Source organism: Cololabis saira, chromosome 7, assembly GCF_033807715.1.
Source record: "Cololabis saira isolate AMF1-May2022 chromosome 7, fColSai1.1, whole genome shotgun sequence".
Lineage (NCBI taxonomy): Eukaryota > Metazoa > Chordata > Actinopteri > Beloniformes > Belonidae > Cololabis > Cololabis saira.
In genome coordinates this window covers 44637790-44652129 of record NC_084593.1, presented here as the reverse complement: position 1 = coordinate 44652129, position 14340 = coordinate 44637790, and the positions used below count along the sequence as shown (strand labels likewise).

The following is a 14340-nucleotide window of genomic DNA, read 5'->3' as shown; positions in this document are numbered from 1 at the left end:
CTCAATAGCAAAGTGGGTTGCTGCTGATTGCAGGACAATTTCAATCGTGGAAGACGATCAAGGAGGAATGGTGTCCTGACCAAACAGTATTAAAACCATCCCCCAGGCCAACGTGCACAGATGCACGACCAACTGAACAGGAAGATATTTTTTTCTTTTGAATTTCATTTATGAAACACACTTCTCCCATAAAAATGTGGATTTCAAATCTTCTCTTCTTAGTGGATTCAATTGATTAGTCATGCACTGCAATTTTGTAATGTCCTAGAATTCAAATTATTCATTTGGGGACCTTTAGCAAATATGAGATTAAAATGCGGTTAATTAGATTAATTAATCATAAATCCTGTAATTAATTAGATACATTTTTTTTACTCGCCTAACAGCACTAATTTCTATATGATTTTTATATGATTATATGATATGATGTGGTTCCAGTGGCCTTTCTTGATCGTTATGAGACAGGGAAGACAGACCAAAGAGCCGGAGGCTGGGATTTAGGTGTGGGCGCGCTCAGGGGCGCAGCTTGTGAACAGGCAAGGCAGGCAACTGCTTGGGGCCCCGAGTTGTTGGGGGGCCCATGAGGCCCCCCCCCCAAAAAAAAAAAAAAAAAAAAGATTTATTTTTTTATTTTATTTATTTATTTTTTTTAATTATTACTATAAACAAAGGTGTTTCCTGTCAGGGGTATTGAGGACTAAAAAAGTATTTTGAAGGCTGTTTTTACTCCACAGATCTCAAAATGTGGTAACCGCAATGACCACACCTCCCTCCTTAAACAAACATAGGGCATTTATCAATGACATCTCAGTAGCCAGTAAGAAACCTCCCTCAAGGGCCCCCATGTCGTCATTCCCATGATCACGGATCATCCACCTGTACACAGTGTCAAAAAAAAAAAAAACTACACACAGTGTTGTGTGCACAGAATTTAACTTTCATTCTGGAAGTTTTAAATGGAGCCGATTCAGCTCAGCCGAAGGTAAAGAAAAACATTTGGAATAAAAAACAAAATTTCATAAAGTTTTCGTTGGTGTCAGTTTATTATAACATAACGGTGATGAATGCTGGTTTGAGGGGCCCCCTAGAAGTTTTTGCCTAGGGCCCCAACAGACCCTAGAATCGCCTCTGGGCGTGCTGCATGGTGGGTGGAGCCTCCCAACGTGGGCTGCAGCTCAACCAGGTGGGTTACCTGGCACCCTGTCATGTCCAACTTTTATTATGTCTAACACTGTAGAAAAAAAAGAATTAAAGCTGCAAGCAGGGATGAACGGTCCTCCACCCTTGTGCACGTTCAGGCTGCAGTGGAAGCTTGTATGACTTGATGTAGATTCTTCAGACCTGGACATTTAGAGGATGACACCACCCATGACTCTCTATACCAAACCATTCAAAAGTTATGGCAGAAAGTAGGAACTATCAAATATCGAGCAATCAGAAGAAGGGGCGGGGCAAATTTGCACCAATTATGTTCAAGTACTCAAAACCAGAGTCAGATGACGCCACCTTTATATGGACCAATCAGATGAAGGCGGGGCGCGCTTTTTGGCGTCTAGCGTCGCCACGGTAACACTTTTGACTGAGAAAAGTAATGCACGTTGTCACAGGATGGAGACACACATTTTGATGTATAAGACACGTGGGTGCACGTTACGGTTCGGGCGAAAAAACGGCCGAAGGAATGGCATAAATTGCGCCAAAATGACACAATTAATTCAAAATGGCCGACTTCCTGTTCGGTTTCGGCCATGGCTCCAAGAGACTTTTCTTTAAGTTGTGCCATGATACAGGTGTGTACCGATAAAAATCCTTGATCCACAGATGTTTCCTGCATGTTCACACATAACTTGCTCTTAACTTTTAGCATATGATGGGACCCATGTTGCCCAAATCTCTTTTCACTTATTCACCCCTTACTTGCACTCCTCTACTTGTCTTTCCTTTACCCTTACTTAGTTATAGATCTCAGCGTTGCTGTACTTTAAAGCAACACTTCTCTGTATTTTCCTTGTCGCTCCGTCCCGACGGTGAACATTTCCAGATCATAATCCAGCCTCCTCCATGGATCACGTAAGGGGTGATGTCATTTCCTTTTGGAGGCTTCCTTTTTCCACCTGGAACGTACGGCAGATGTGACTTTCAACCTGCATTGTGTCCTTCTGTTTTCGGTTTTTGCTGTTATAGTGGAGATGTCCTGGGTCTTCTTCAAAGGAGACCATGGTTGTCATGTGATCAGACGGGGACAGACCGTGACTGGTTGGATCACACTAATCTTCTGCAGGCAGCGTTTCTGATCTAAACAGACTTGAACCTGAAAAGTGGCACGTATGCAGAAGCTCCTGTCTGTTGTAACTTCACTGCTACGCTTTCTTCTATAGTTGATCTCACATTTTATTGACGTCGAAAGACCACGTAATATGACTTTATTACAGACTTTTTATTTTCAACATTTAGATGTAAGAACTTTTTTTTAAATAGCAGACACAACGTAAATAAATGTGAGTGTTGTAGACCTTCGCTGCACTGCCAGAGGTTTGCCCACACTGCTCTTCATGCCTGTGGACGGAGCCCGGAGTGAGATTACAGTACATGGTGAGAAAGAGACGCAATATAAAACCCTGTGATGTGGAACAGTTCATGATGGTCTTGAGTCCATTCTTACACTGCTTCAACAGAGCTGGTGCAAGCGGGAACAAAGTTTTATAAAAACGTCCTTTCAGCATGTGCTACACATTAGAAATGAACTGCAAAACTGGAGCCATACCTCTAAAAACAGCTTAAATAGATTGAAATGAACTATAACTTGTGTTTTGAAATAAACTTCCACACTATGACAATCATTCATTCAACACTTCAGTGCAGACGACAAAGAGTTCAAAGAGACGTACTGTGGATCCAGAATATCAGTCACCCAATTTGTCTCCAACCGCCTCCACTCTTTGCCAACCCATGATTGGAGTGTTTATAGATGCCGCACTATTCTCTGGTACAGCCTCATCTATTCTATTAAGATGTGTAACTTTGATTGGCTTACGCTGCCTAAAAGGCCAACAGCGTCCATGTAACCAACAGGAAGACTGAAATCCCAGATGTGTTGCTTCCTCCCAGAGCTCTGTTGTGACATGTGCACTGCGTCCGGCCGTGTGACCTGCCGTCCTGTCTGTATTTGTCTTTATGTCCGTGTCTCTCCCTCCTCCTTGCAGTGTCCTCTTCTCTGTCATCGCTCCATGTTTCCCAGAGTTCCTGTTTTCCTGCAGGTGGAGACAGAGACAGAGAGATGTCGTCCCCGCCGGACGAAGAGTCGGCACAGTCCAGCCAGTCTGCTGCAGAGGATTGTGGGTAGCCCTCCTGCAGGGAGGACCCTGGAAAGCTGAACTTCCAGTAGGCGTCTCCTTTGAAGAGGTAAACAGAGCCTGGAAGTGAACAGAGAATGTTTTTGTAGAAATGTGAGTCAGAACAAGCTTGAAGTTTAAATTGTACTGTGCACTGAACCAACTGAACGTTATCACTTTGTGTGATTTGCTTTTCTTTGTTTCAATCCTGCATCTGTAACAGCAAGAACCAAAGAACCTTGGGGATCTAAAGTGCAATGCTGGGTCAGGAAGTCAAACTCTTCATACTCCTCCGCTGTTGTGTGTGTAAGAAAGAAGGATGGTACATTGCGGTTGTGTATCGATTACAGGGATTTGAACAGAAAAACCTACCCGGATCATCAACCAATCCCACGGGTCCAGGACATAACAGAGAGGTTAGGTGGCCATTCTTCTAGTTCAAGGAAAATCCTACCACCAGGGATTTATCTCTCAAGAAAGCAGACCACTAACCGCTTTTGTAACTGCATGGAGACTTTGAGTGGATTCGTCTCCCCTTTGGCCTCATGAATGCTCCCGCTGCATTTCATTTCATTTCATTTGTGCGCCCCTAGACATATGTACGTAGACACCACATGGAGTGTTCTTGCCCGCTGCTGAGATACGTCAACGTCACCGCCATATTGGATGTTCAACTAATACAAGTAAATGGACTTATTTTCATAAAGCGCCTTTCTACAAAGAAATTTACGTTTTACGTCTCATTTATTCATTCACACACGCACTAATATACTTGGAAACAGTTAGACACCAAATATAATATATTTAATTTTCTCAGATGAATGGCTATGATCCCACATAGGAGTAATTCATGTTATATCAGCTATAGAGAACAAGGTAGTGCCGAAAAACAATATATATCCCCCCTAACAAAAATAAGAAAAATAGAGAAACATATTTTCTCATCAGCAAAGCATATTTTACATTTTTATACATTACATTACATTTTATTGTAAAATGGTTCAAATATGTTATTTTGTTATTTGAACACTTTTAAATTTGTTTTGTTGATGAAAAAATATGTCTCTATTTTTGTAATATATTGCTAATTTTGGGACTTTTGAAATACTCTTTGTGAATGTAGGAGGTTAAATAAACCGTTATTTTATTTAGAAGTATTTAACCCTTGTGCTGTCTTCGGGTCAAGGAAGGAGGAAGGGAAGAAGGAAGGAAGGAAGAATGAAAAGAAGGAAAGAAAGGAGGAAGGAAGGAAGGAAGGAAGGAAGGAAGGAAGGAAGGAAGGAAGGAAGGAAGGAAGGAAGGAAGGAAGGAAGGAAGGAAGGAAGGAAGGAAGGAAGGAAGGAAGGAAGGAAGGGAGGGAGAGAGGGAGGGAGAAAAGGAAGGAAGGAAGGAAGGAAGGAAGGAAGGAAGGAAGGAAGGAAGGAAGGAAGGAAGGAAGGAAGGAAGGGAGGGAGGGAGGGAGGGAGAAAAGGAAGGAAGGAAGGAAGGAAGGAAGGAAGGAAGGAAGGAAGGAAGGAAGGAAGGAAGGAAGGAAGGAAGGAAGGAAGGGAGGGAGGGAGGGAGGGAGAAAAGGAAGGAAGGAAGGAAGGAAGGAAGGAAGGAAGGAAGGAAGGAAGGAAGGAAGGAAGGAAGGAAGGAAGGGAGGGAGGGAGGGAGGGAGAAAAGGAAGGAAGGAAGGAAGGAAGGAAGGAAGGAAGGAAGGAAGGAAGGAAGGAAGGAAGGAAGGAAGGAAGGAAGGAAGGAAGGGAGGGAGGGAGGGAGGGAGGGAGGGAGAAAAGGAAGGAAGGAAGGAAGGAAGGAAGGAAGGAAGGAAGGAAGGAAGGAAGGAAGGAAGGAAGGAAGGAAGGAAGGAAGGTGTGTAGTGTGTTGTATTGTTTTGAAGAGTGGATCTATTTATCTGTGCTTGATTGATTTTGTCTCCACCCACAAGTAGAGACGGGAGCGCAATGTTTTCCCTCTTTCCAGTAAAGACCCTGAATGAGTGAAGACACCTACTCACGTTCTGATTATTATATTACACATCTACCAGTGGTGATGGAGTTCCTCACCCTGACTGTCCGTCGTGATGCCGTTTACTCCTTCCTTTAGCAGTTGAGTCCATGTGTCTTCTTGATCCTCTTCCTCTGGATGTCCTAACTTCCCCCACACTGGACCCTCCTCCGGGTCCCAGACCAGACCCCACCGTCCTGACGCTGGCGTGTCGTCTTCATCATCATCACCATCAGCGTCCCCTGCAGCCAGACCAGCCCCCATCCTGAGAGCAGACAGGGGCTGAGGGTAGCCGTCCTGCAGGGCCAGGTCTCGGAACAGCCAGAACTGAGAGCCTGCACACGGAGAGATTGACTCCGTTTACATGCAGTCAAAATTGGGGTTATTGCTAATATTCCGGTTACTGAAACATTGGGAATATTTCGTTTACATGGTGATTAATCATTTGGGATATCTGGATCAAACCAGCGACGCACGGAGAACATCATGACGCAATTAGCGTCATTTCTGCTTCTTCTTCCTGTATCCAAATTCAAAACAAATGCTGCTTCACGCAACTTTTCTCTCACCTTCTTGTAAATCTTCTATCCCGGTACTTTGTACCGTCTACAAATGCAGAAATGTTCATATCCTTCATTACATTTATGAAGTGATTAGTCTCCTCCTGGTCTTGGTTTCTCCGTGTTTATAAGAACTTCCTGGACTCAAAAGACCAGGATTCCTTGTGAACAGAACATGTGCAGAAAACACATTCATGTTCCGTTTGATGGGGATATTCCGTTTGGCGTTTACATGACCCAATATTCAGGTTTTAAAAGGAGTAACCCAGGGGTAATATTCAGCTTTTTAATACCGGAATATGAGCAAATTCTGGTTATTCAAAGGGGTTATTGGTGTTTACATGGCCGTGCAAATTCGGGTTATTGCTAATATTCGGGTTTTAAAAGGGTTATTGATGCATGGAAATGCAGTCATTGTGGAGATGTTGGTCCAACGACTGAGTCACTCTGCTTTTATTTTCTTTTTTTCAAAGGTATTCTGGCTCTAGTGGTCTTTATTGATAGACAGAAAACAGGGTCAAAGGGAGATAATGTGGAGAGCAAAGACTGCACAGACTGCACAGACTGCACAAGGCCTCTCTATACGTGGGATACCTGCTACAAATGAACTTCCTTCTGGGTTCTTGAGGACTTTTCATCACTCATCTGAGAGGCTTCTTCACTACTGACTGAATGTTGAGGAGCTTCAGCTCTCAGTTAAGACACCTTTCAGGTGTGATCTGTTACATAGGTATTAACCCTTGTGCTGTCTTTGGGTCAAGAAAAGACCCAAGGAAAGAAGGAAGTAAGGAAGAAAGGAGAAAAGAAGGAGAGTAGGAAAGGGAGTAAGGAAGGGAGAAAAGATGGAAGGGAGGAAAGAAGGGAGAAAAGATGGAAGGGAGGGAGGAAGGAATGGAGAAAAAGAAAGAAAGAAGGGAGGGAAGAAGGAAGGGAAAGCAAAGAAGGTAATAAAGGAACGAATGATGGAAGGGAGGTAGGAAGAAAAAGGAGTAAAGGAGGGTAAAAAAGGAGGAAAAGAGGAAAGGAAGAAGGAAGGAGAGAGCAGGAGGAAAGAATTGGTGAGAAGAATAGATAGAAGAATTGGGTCATTTTGACCCAAAGACAGTACAAGGGTTAATAAGCAGCTCCCATTTCTCTTCAAGATCAGCCCTTTTACAGTAATGTGAATTCTCCTTTTCAGGTTTGATAAAGTTCAGTCCTAAACATTAACGTGGTGTACCACTGATGAAGATGATAGCGTGATCAGATTGTCTCTCCAGCACAGCGTGAAGACAAGGAAGGTCAGGGGGAAGACCCCTCCACAGTCTCCTGACTGAAGCTCCACGAGCTGACACCAGACCCCTGCTGTTCACGCGCCACACCTTCAGACCTGGACAGATGGACGGGTGACATGAAGGAGTAGTGAATAAAACTGTTCATTAGAGCCAAAAACTTGCTGTCTCAAACTACACACTTCAGGGGATGAATTGTGCACTAACACAGATTAATGTCCATTGGATCTGTTGTTTCTCAGCTAAGAGAAATGACAGAAAAAGGAAGAATTCCAAGAAAAGCAAGTTGAGTTACTGAGTTGGGACCAACGTGTTATTTAGTAACGCGTTACAGTAATGCCGTTAGTGTTGGCGGTAACTAATACTCTAACGCAGGGTTTGTCAACCGGTGGTCCGCGGCCCTCTGGTGGTCCGTGGCGGTATTGCAGCTGGTCCGTGAAATTGTAAATGGAAAACAATAATTTAAAAAATATATATTTATTTAGACTCAATTTATTTTCCATTTACTATTAATTTTTGTGAATAATTTACCCATCCAAATTATGTCAAATGAGTGAGAGTGAACTTTGTAATGTTATAAGCCCTCTTGGCTTCCTATTGTTCCTTTTTCATTGACTGTTTTTTGTTTTTTTTTATAGCAAAAGGTGTAAATAAAAATATACACTGATGCAAATAAATAGCCTATATAGGCCCATACTTTAATTTAAATCAAGGTCCCCAAGTTGCTTCTTGGTTATAATGGTGGTCTCTGGGACAAAACCAGTTGAAAACCTCTAACGCATTACTTTTTAAATTCAGTAACTTAATTACCGTTACCAAACGGTGCGTTACTCCGTTATTTCTGGCTACAGTGAAGCTTTTTTTCCCCACGTGGAGACCGGATGAAACGTAGTGTGTGTGTTTACAAAAACATGACGGTCATGAGCCAATAGAAGGCGAGTTTCGCAACGTGGAGATATTATCATTACAGTAATCCCTCGTTTTTCGCAGGGTTTACGTTCCAAAAAGAACCTGTGGTAAGTGAAATTCTCAAAGTAGCAACCTTTTTTTTTTTTTTACAATTATTATAGAAGGTTCAAATTGCAGAGATCAGCACCGCCTCGCACATATTCCACTGCTCTTCTGATGCTGCATCCCGACTCTGTAGCATCTTTTTATCCTAAACCCTGCGGTGCAGCTGTGTTTTTACCAGAGAAGAAAATAGTTATGAGTCGTTGTTGTTGCTCTTTTTTCTTCTGGACATAAAGATTCTTATAAACCGACACCATGGATTATATCTGAGACTGTGATGAACGATTCATCAAAGGTCCCGTTCCTGAGCTGCTGCTGAAGCTCATTGGCCGTTCTCAGCTTGTTGCTAAGCAACCAACGTTATTGACACAGGAAGTGAAGAAGCGGGGAGACTGTTTAGCCAATCAGAATGCAGAACACAAGGCACAATGTAAATCCATACAGTACCTGCTGAAATGAAGGCTAGAGGGGATTATGGGAGCATTTAAAATAATGTTTTTATTTAAAGTAACTAAAAAGTTACTTTTCATAGTAACGCATTACTTTTTGGTCTAAGTAACTGAGTTACTAACTGAGTTACTTTTTAATTAAGTAACTAGTAATGGTAAAACGGTAAAACTAGTAAGTAACTAGTAACTAGTAATGGTAAAAAACGTAAAAAAGTAACTAGTAACGGTAACTAGTTACTATTTTTCAGTAACTAGCACAACACTGGTGGGTTACTGAATGATATTTCTGCACACAGCTGAAGTTTGGGATGTTTCAGTCTTCTTTTTTTTGTCTATGCTTATGATGCAGTTATTTTGTCACATCAATAAAAGAGATTTATAATATCTCCTCTCGTGCCAAGTTCCAACACTCCTAATGAGTTACACACCTTTAAAGAAGAAGGTCTCTCCTCGGATCTTTGCCACAGCATCAAAACTGGTGTTACAGCGATCTATGGAAGCACTGGGTAGAGACAAACAAACACACACACACTTAGTTCATTTGCCTATGAGAGGGTGAGATAAAATATAACGTCAGGAAGACACCAAAATACAAGTGATAGATAATAAAGAAAACTGATAAATATCAAAGACAAGTGAGAGATATCAAAGACAAGTGAGATATACTAAAAACAACTGATAGATATCAAAGACAAGTTATATATACCAAAGACAAGTGATAGAGACAAAAGACAATTGATGGATACCAAAGACCAAAGTCCAAAGACCAAAGTTATAGATATCAAAGAGAAGTGATAGATACCAAAGACATGGGACAGATATCCAAAACAGGTGATAGATGTCAAAGAGAAGTGAGAGTTATCCAAGACAAGTCATGGATACAAGAGACAAGTGATAGATACTAAATACAAGTAATAAATACCAAAGACAAGTGATAGATACTAAGGACAAGTGAGTGACATCAAAGACAAGTGAGAGATACAAAAGACAAGTGATAGATACAAAAGACAAGTGATAGATATCAAATAGAAGTGATAGATATCAAAGAGAAGTGATAGATATCAAATAGAAGTGATAGATATCAAAGAGAAGTGATAGATATCAAAGAGAAGTGAGAGATACAAAAGACAAGTGATAGATATCAAAGAGAAGTGATAGATATCAAATAGAAGTGATAGATATCAAAGAGAAGTGATAGATATCAAAGAGAAGTGATAGATATCAAATAGAAGTGATAGATATCAAAGAGAAGTGATAGATATCAAAGAGAAGTGATAGATATCAAATAGAAGTGATAGATATCAAAGAGAAGTGATAGATATCAAAGAGAAGTGATAGATATCAAAGACAAGTTATATATATCAAAAACAAGTGACAAGTCCTACATACCATAAACCAGTGAGAGCTGTCAAAGACAAGTCATGGATACAAAAGACACGTGATGTAACACATTTACTTTGCTTCATTGATCTTGCGGCCTCTTTTGTTAAGTCACGTTACAGAACATGAATGTGCTCATGTTGACACCTCCACAAATGAACTAGCGAACAAGTGAGTAAGTGAGTAAAAAAAAAAAAAGCCCATGCAATTTACCAGCATGAGCTCATTTTCCAGTTAGCCACAGCTTTGACCCAACAAAGAAACCACCATTTCTTCATCCTTTTCCCCTTTCTATTTTTGGCCAGACTCTCCAGAGTCTCCTTGTCATATCAGTGTGTTTTCCTCCTGACTTTCAAACGGAGCAGCCCACTGCTTCCCGGCTTGTTGTGTTAGGGCCAGTCCCAATCCCCCCCTAGCCCTACTTTTCAACACTACCCCTAAATTTTGCTCGTTCCCATGAGGGTAGTGGTGTTCCAATTCCTCTTTGCATGTAGGGGTAGTGTGCATATCGAGGGCTAGTGTGTATGAATCCAACCCTTAAAAGCTAGGGTTTTCAGATCCTGACTCACCGACCGAGGGCCAGGTCATCATTTGCAGACTGAATCAAACAAAAAAACATGGTGGACATTTGTCATTTTTAGTGAAAAAAATCTATATTTTGATTTAGTTTCTGCATAAAAATGTGTTTTGATTACATCCTGTAGCGAGAAATATATATTTTACTTTCATAATATTCACTCAGTGAATGTACATAATCACTTGTTGCGTTGTATCTTCAGATCTCGCCAGAATAAAGGCTGATTTATGGTTCCGCGTTACACCAATGCAGAGCCTACGGCGTAGGGTGCGCGTTGCTGCGTACCCTACGCCGTTGCTTTTAGCTCTTCCTGATATGGTGTGACGTTTGTGCAAACGTAACTACGCAGTCTCTTACGTACCCGAACGTAAACCACGCAGTGACGTAGCAAGTGGTGTCCCAATCCCTAGGGAACATTACAAAGCCCTACCACTTGTGGCTTCATTTTTAGGGCTAGTGGTAGAAAGTAGGGGGTGTATTGGGATTGGCCCCTAATTCCTCCTCTGGAGGGGAACTTTACTGAGACCTTGGACTCATTATACAGAGCACCACCTGGTGATTCAGAAACTGCTGCCTGTTGGTCTGGATGTGTCCATTTGGGATGGACTAAACACATGCAGGATGAAGAATGAAGGTTTGTACCCACACAGTGACTCTCACAACCTTTACAATCGAACAAAAACCGATTACTGTTTTGAAGCATCTCATGACAATTAAGTTAATAAACTCAATACTACCACAATACTCCAACTTTATGTACAAAATTCGTGCACAGAGTACATTTTTGTAAATTTCTCCAGCCAGATGATTTCCAGGCTGATCTTCATACCCATGTCTGTGATGGTGATGGTGATGGTGATGGTGTTGGTGGCCTCTGTGGCACAGCTTAGGTTCTGCTGAGGTTTTGAGGCGAGGAACATCCGTAGCAAGCAGATGGCTCCTTTTACCTAAACCAGAAATAAAACCAGTTCAAACTATGAAGCAGCTGCACGCCTTCACAGAGAAACAATATACCGACAAAAAACAGTGAACAGTAATTGTTTGGGGGTTGTGAGTGTGCACATGCTGAGGCCGGTTTATTTGTACCAGAGGTGGTAGTAACGAGTTACATTTACTTCGTTACATTTACTTGAGTACGTTTTGGGAAATGTTGTACTTTTAGGAGTAGTTTTGAATCACTATACTTTGTACTTTTACTTGAGTAGATTTGTGAAGAAGAAACTGTTCCTCTTACTCCGCTACATTAGGCTACGTTGAGCTGTTACTTTTCTTTTATCCTTTTATCCGTGTACGCGTCAATCTCATGACATCACTGGGTGATTCTTTGGAAAAAATGTCTGTTTTTGCATGTTTTGTCACATTTACACAGACTCAAACACACACAGAGTTTCTATGAGTTCATGTTTGTTCTAGTTCTGCTGGTTAAAAAAGAAAAGTACAAAGGCTGGAAATTTTGTGTTACTTGTGCTTAATTTATTTTTTTATTCTGTTATTTTATTTATTTTATTATTTATTAAAGTACTTGAATTTACTTTAAGATTATTTTAATTTAAGCTATTTTTTTATTAATTTTAATTTATTTTATTGATTTAATTTGCCTGAAGATGATTATTTTGTACTTTTGTCTGTTTGAATGGTTGTGTTAAAAGCATTTATCAGACGTTACTCAACAGTTACTCAGTACTTGAGTAGTTTTTTCACCAAGTACTTTTTTACTTTTACTCAAGTAATTACTACTTTTTACTTCTAATTGAGTCATATTATTCTGAAGTAACAGTATTTTTACTTGAGTACAATATTTGGCTGCTCTACCAGCTCTGATTTGCACAGCACATTTCATGTACGAGACAGTTCAAAGTGAACATAAAACATTTTGAAAAATGTAGTAAAATGTAAAAGAGTTTAAAAGCAGAATTAAAGACAGACAAGTTAAAAAGAACTGAAAAGTCTCTCAATAGGTCAGTCGGTTGAGCATGCACCATTTACAGAAGCTGTTGCCCTAGTATAGGCGGCGCAAGTTCAAGTCCCGCCGCAAGTCTTCTCCCCTCTCTCTATGTAAATATACAGGACTGTCTCAGAGAATTAGAATATTGTGATTTTCTGTAATGCAATTACAAAAACATAAATGTCATCCATTCTGGATTCATTACAAATCAAAAAACTCAAATATCCTATCTCAAAAAATGTGAATATTCTGGGAATCTTAATCTTAAACTGTAAACCATGATCAGCAATATTAAAATAATAAAAGGCTTGCAATATTTCAGTTGATTTGTAATGAATCCAGAATGTACAGTATGACATTTTTGTTTTTTTGCATTACAGAAAATAAAGAACTTTATCACAATATTCTAATTTTGGGAGACAGTCCTGTAGTGAGGACTAGGGCAGAAGCGTTCCGGACTAACTGCAGCTGTTTGATGGAGGACAGCAGGACTGTCTGTGGCTTAGAAGAATTAAACTGACCCAAAATGGTGCTCATCAACTATTCTTAACTATTCTTACTGCTTGTTCCTGTAAATGTGAGTGTTTTGTCGCATCATTAGAGGATTTTTCCACATTTCCACATCACGTCACCATCATAGACGGTGACTCTGAATGAACTTCTATAAAGAAAATGAGAACGTGATTGATTGTTCAGTTTACTTCTGATGTGACAGGAACTAGTGGCAGTCATATTTCAGTGTATGAGAGGCAAATAAATAAGTGACATTATTTAAAACTGTATATTTTTCAAAGTAGCTTCATGCTTTTTAAAGATTTTATAACAGTAGACTAATACAAAAAGTTGTAGTATATATTCTGTTAACTGCAATAGCAGCAATTCAAAACAGTCATGGCTCCAAATCAGGTCAAACCGTAAGATAAAAAGCATTTTCTGCTTCACCAACAACTGGACATACTGTATACAAATCAGCTTTGTTCATCAGGATTTAGAGGATTATCTCTGTTTCCATAATGGCAGGAAACTCAGTGAAAGCATCCTGCAGATACAGCTACAGCAGCCATACATAATGAGAATAACTGTATAGAACATTTGTTGCATCTAAAAAGCCCTGCCCTGTGAACAGCTGTCGGTGCATCCAAGCACGCTGCAGTCTGCAAAGCTGCGTAACTAAAAGCACGCTGCAGTCTGCAAAGCTGCGTAACTAAAAGCACGCTGCTGACCAACATGACGTCAGAAGCTTTCCTTCTTTCCACCCACTGATTCTTTACAATACGAGGCTTTTTCACGTGATAAATCTGCTAAGAACCAGCTCTGTCCCTCTGCAAGTCCTCAGCAGCACAGACAGGTCCTCACTCATTACTCTACAGTTTCCTGTCTTTGTGGCTATTTCTTGTAGATGAAGATGAACCATAAAAACTGGCTCCTATGTGCATTCTGTGATAATATGAATAAATGAATGAATGAATGAATGAATGAATGAATGAATGAATGAATGAATGAATGAATGAATGAATGAATGAATGAATGAATCTTTATTTCAGCTTGTACACACTTTTTTACAAAACAAGATGAAAACGTAAAATAAACATTTCTTTAGCTGAAAAGGTGTAGACTGAAGCCGTAGGTTATAGTGCCTTTTTATCTCATGATCAGCTTAAATATGAGACATTAACTTTACTCTGTGGAAACAAACAATGCATAAAGAAGACAAAAATAAATAAGACAAAATATAAAATTGACGTTTCACATTCTACGATGTTTTTGATAATATACTTTATAGTTATAGTGTTTTATATTTATTTACAGTATTTTCTTTAAACATT

General features: G+C 40.2%; 1 pseudogene; it reads right to left on the bottom strand.

Moving 5' to 3' along the window:
- Positions 1–2473: 2473 nt before the first annotated feature.
- The window catches only part of LOC133447706 (matrix metalloproteinase-17-like), a 29877-nt pseudogene continuing 18010 nt past the window's right edge, over positions 2474–14340 (bottom strand).